Below are 5,734 nucleotides of genomic sequence, written 5' to 3' on the forward strand. Positions count from 1 at the left end.
GTGAATTCATGTGGGTTAAGTCTAGTCCTTAACGGCTTTCTCCCTCCCGTATTTGGATGTTGTCTGAATTTACTTTGCCCTTGTGACAAGTATAATTTCACTTACAGGCAGATTAACGGAACCTGGTTACAGTACCCTGCAGTACGAGAGTTTCACATTGCATGCCCAGACAGATTGTCTACAGATTCAAAACCCGTTCGTCGCTGCGGACGACTGCAATGAATAACAACCGCCTACAATGTGAAGGGAATAAGCACCATCATAAGTGAACATGCTTATTTTGTGGACTTCTTGGACCGACACCCGTATCCCGTCATTAATCTCGCTTTTAATGCGGAATGCTCCAGCGGCTGTCGGAATTGAATCAACTACAAAGGGACATACTTCCGACAATTACGACCGAAGAGGATATTCAACTCTACATTTGCTGGCGCAGGACTCGTGCTGGGGATGATTTTATTCATCGCGAACGTATTCGTATGGCATAGGATGCAGAGGACAAGTATGGGTGCAAAATAGAACGTCAGACCCTGCACAGGCAATTTTTAACCATTTGGAATTGGCCACTTCATTTGGCTATAGGTGGTTATCTGGAACTGTGTAATGGACGAAAAGTTGTTCGAATGCTAGTTAAATGTGCAGCGGGTGTATCCTCGGGCATGTATCTCATATATAAAGTATCAGTATATGAATCAATATATATCTTATTTGAAGAATATAGAAGTTAATCAATGAATCAATGAATCTGTGTGTGTACGCACTAGGAATCTATTTAAAGTGCACCTAGATTAATCACTCAGATTAGTCATTTATGTTAATCAGTTGTATTAAGTGCACATATATTGATCATAATTGTATGAATCCATATATATAAGTATAAATAAATCAGGTAGCCTATAACCAATCTGTTATCTTTTATCTTACCAATAACTGCAGTTATATATGAGTTAGTATATGGGTCAATGAATCAGTTAGCATAAAAAATAAAAAATTTATCACTTCATATATGAATTTTTATCAGTTAAAATATGATTTTTATCATGTTAATCTTTATTTTATGCAATTATCAGAGTACATTAGTATTTTCTGTAGCATATGTATCTTAATGAGATGAAGTGAAAAACTGTATTTTTATATATCATGTGATCATTATTATTTACGAATATCATCATATGCATATGTCTTATATCTTATTACTTGAATCTGTATTTGTGTACACCATGAATTTTTTACCTATCAGTATTTTCTATATATCTATATATATTCACATAATGTCTGTATCACACTCCTATAAGTCAAATGCAAGTCAAGCTTGAGTAATATTCAGTGGTTGGTTTTGTAGCCGACTGAGCATTTATGTAAGTGTTACATAATAAAAATATGGAATGTTATTCCATATATATATATAAAAAACTAAAACTATGATTAATTAAAACCAGTGACCCAAGAGGTCAATCAGATTGCTTGCAGGAATGTGATCAGACCAGATACGATAAGTAGGCTAAGATGACGTATACAATAAAGTAGGCTAAGATGACGTGTATAATCAATGTCTAGTGCCGTCACCTGTGGTCATTCATTTGTTTATAAATTATAGCCCAAACGTCTTGCTTGAGGCGACCACCGTGACCTATAATTCAAATGGCCTACGTGATTTGTAATTTATGTCATCTGTGTGTATGTTTGTATGTTCGAGCTACTGTCTGCTTCCTTTATGATTTGTAAACGAGATTGGGAGAGAAGCGATCAAGCCATCGTCATTAGAAGACCTGTACATTTTTATCTGTGTTTCATCATGTAGAATTCAATCAGCCATCATCATTGGCAGACTTGTACAATATCATCTTGTAATCTCAGAAGAATAGATGTATTTTTGTACTCAGTGTTTTCTACTAGAACCTCACATCAGAAAGAGATCGAATGAACTTATAACTATCGTCATGAGTTTAACACATCTCCGTCGTCATAACCAAAGAAGATATGGACTTCGTAAGTTATCATCAAACCCCAAGACACTCCAATGAGTATGGAAGTCAATACCAACCGACTTAGCGTAAGATTATCGCAAGTCTAACATAACCTCACAGGGCGCCTTATTATACAAGGCAACAGCCCTGAAATATATATATATGTATATATATATATATATATATATATATATATATATATATATATATACAAAGTATATATGTTGAGCAGAAGTCTGGTAAGATTAGTTATGTAGGAAATATAGTATTAGATAGGAAACTCTACTAGTAGAGTTTTAGTAGATAAAGGTGAAAGAGAAGTAGAAGAGAAACGCAAACCAGGATGTTTGCAATACGACACTCGTAAAACGCAGAAAAGGACTGAGTAAGACATAACAAAAATCGATGATGCAAACTGTTAGATGTAAACTTTGACCCGGGAGCAACGAATAACAAGTGGGTGGAACTAGCTTACGACTGTTCACAGCATAGATGTCGTTGCCGGAAGTGGTAGGCGTTAAAGATTACCCAATTATGAAGAATTAGGGTGGTCTGAAAAGGAATCCAGAAGAAGAAGAGGCGGAGCCAGAAATCAGAAATTGGTCGATAGTTAAGTTGGAACGATGGAAAGAATCAGTTAACTACTCACTTCTGGACACATAACTTGTGTCAGTTTAAATTCCGTTTATCCTGTGTCATTAAGACTTGTGTGATAGGAAAGTCAGATTGTGTGTGTGTCACAGTAATAATTAAAAAAAAAGTGGTGTTTAACTTGCCCAGAATTCTAAAGGAAACCGAACTCACATATTTTCTCTACGTGATTTGCCTCCTGAGAAACCATCCGAGAAGATCGAGAATCGCCCAGTATGCAGATACAGTAGTCCAGAAGAATAGAGAAGTTTTAGAAATATATTATATGATAAGTTCCTAATAGAGATAGAAACTCAACGCTGTGTAGATAAAGAGTACCACCATATAACATATAACAAATAATAACCAAAAATAAAAGGGAACGAAGAACTTCGTAACATATACACACACATATTGTAGATATACAGCTAGACAGCCATTTTTAGTACACATTCACACACACACACACACATCACTCAGACAGTCAGCCATATTACCACAACCACGCACACAAGTACACGCAATGCTTTTGACGCACATCACCGCTGCTCACCAGCAAAACGGAACAGAGAGAATGAGGAGCAGCCTCCTCTAGTGGTGGAGGTGAAAGTGGCAGCTTTAATCAAACACTGTGTATAACAACAAGCGGTTAAATATTAAATAAGGAGTTGGGAATAGGGAGTTGGGGAAATGGGCTACAAATAAGCCTAGCATATTCAGTGGGAAATAATAATAATAATAATAATAATAATAATAATAATAATAATAATAATAATAATAATAATAACACGAAAGGAAGGAGGGAGAGGACTACTAAGTATAGAGGAATGCGTCAACATCGAGAACAGAGCACTGGGGCAATATCTGAAAACCAGTGAAGATGAGTGGCTAAAGAGTGCATGGGAAGAAGGACTAATAAAAGTAGACGAAGACCCAGAAATATACAGAGACAGGAGAATGACAGACAGAACAGAGGACTGGCACAACAAACCAATGCATGGACAATACATGAGACAGACTAAAGAACTAGCCAGTGATGACACATGGCAATGGCTACAGAGGGGAGAGCTAAAGAAGGAAACTGAAGGAATGATAACAGCGGCACAAGATTAGGCCATAAGAACCAGATATGTTCAAAGAACGATAGACGGAAATAACATCTCTTCCATATGTAAGAAGTGCAATACGAAAAATGAAACCATAAACCACATAGCAAGTGAATGCCCGGCACTTGCACAGAACCAGTACAAAAAGAGGCATGATTCAGTGGCAAAAGCCCTCCATTGGAGCCTGTGCAAGAAACATCGGCTACCTTGCAGTAATAAGTGGTACGAGCACCAACCTGAGGGAGTGATAGAAAACGATCAGGCAAAGATCCTCCTTACCTTACAGACCTTACATCTTGTTCGGGTTGCCCCAGGCCCTCAGTGTGAGGCACCTCTAATGTCTACCAGAGAGTTGCTAGTACATCTTCCGGTATATTTTGCATCTTCCAATCTTGGATGGTCTGGGATGCAGTTTAGATATTTGTCGAGCATATTCTTAAACACATCTACGCTCACTCCTGTTATATTCCTCAGATGAGCTGGCAACGCATTGAATAGACGCTGCATTATCGATGCTGGTGCGTAGTGGATTAATGTCCTGTGTGCTTTCCTTATTTTTCCTGGTATAGTTTTGGGCACTATTAATCTACCTCTGCTTGCTCTTTCTGATATTTTTAGCTCCATGATGTTTTCGGCTACTCCTTCTATCTGTTTCCATGCCTAAATTATCATGTAGCGTTCTCTTCTCCTTTCTAGACTATATAATTTTAAGGATTGTAGTCTTTCCCAGTAGTCAAGGTCCTTAACTTCTTCTATTCTAGTTGTAAAGGACCTTTGTACACTCTCTATTTGTGCAATATCCTTTTGATAGTGTGGGTACCATATCATATTGCAATATTCAAGTGGACTACGAACATATGTTTTATAAAGCATAATCATGTGTTCAGCTTTTCTTGTTTTGAAGTGCCGTAACAACATTCCCATTTTTGCTTTACATTTTGCCAATAGAATTGCTATTTGATCGTTGCATAACATGTTCCTATTCATCATCACACCAAGGTCTTTAACTTTGTTAAGGTCTCTTTGTAGCGCGTTCATATCTTCATCTAAAGTAATTTCTCTACTTATTCTTGTGTCATCGGCGAAACTACTCACTACCGAGTCCTTAACATTACTGTCTATGTCTGCAATCATAATAACAAACAGTATTGCAGCTAACACTGTACCTTGTGGCATACCGGATATTACCTTAGCTTCATCCGATTTCTCATCATTTGCAATAACTATCTGTTTTCTGTTGTGTAAAAATTCTTTTAACCATCTTCCTACTTTATCCACGATATCGTGTTTTCTAATTTTCTTCGTTAATATATTATGGTCTACCTTGTCAAAAGCTTTTGCAAAGTCTAGATAAATCACATCTGTTTCATTTCCGCTTTTCATATTTTTGTATATGTTCTCACAGTGGACTAACAGTTGGGTTTGTGTACTTTTTCTGGGTACGAAACCATGTTGTCCTATATTAAACAGATTATTTTTTATTAAATGTTTCATAATATTTTTCTTCATTACCCTTTCATGCACTTTCATAATATGTGATGTTAGACTCACAGGCCTATAATTACTTGCCTCTAGTCTTGATCCACTTTTGAATGTAGGGGTAATATATGCTAATTTGTGCTCGTCATAAATCAAGCCTGTATCTACACTTTGTCTTAATAATATTGCAAGTGGCTTTGCGATAGAATGAACTACTTTCTTTATCAAAATAGCAGGAACACCATCAGGCCCTGCTGCAGCTCCATTTTTAATTTCATTAATAGCCTGCACAATATCAGCTTCATTAATATCTATGTCAGCTAAATATTCATTATTTTCATCCCTTACTTCTATATCGTTATCTTCATTATCTATTCTGGGGGTGAATTCTCTCTTATATCGTTCTGCCATATGTGGCAAATTTCCTTTTTTTTATTCGTTAATCTCCCTTCAATTCTTAGAGGGCCTATTTCTATGGTATCAGAACGGATAGGGTGATACGTGCATATAGACAAAGTCAAGAAGAAAGTATCACTCATTGATATCGCAATA

Source organism: Macrobrachium nipponense, chromosome 21 (assembly GCF_015104395.2).
Source record: "Macrobrachium nipponense isolate FS-2020 chromosome 21, ASM1510439v2, whole genome shotgun sequence".
In the NCBI taxonomy this organism is placed as follows: Eukaryota; Metazoa; Arthropoda; class Malacostraca; order Decapoda; family Palaemonidae; genus Macrobrachium; species Macrobrachium nipponense.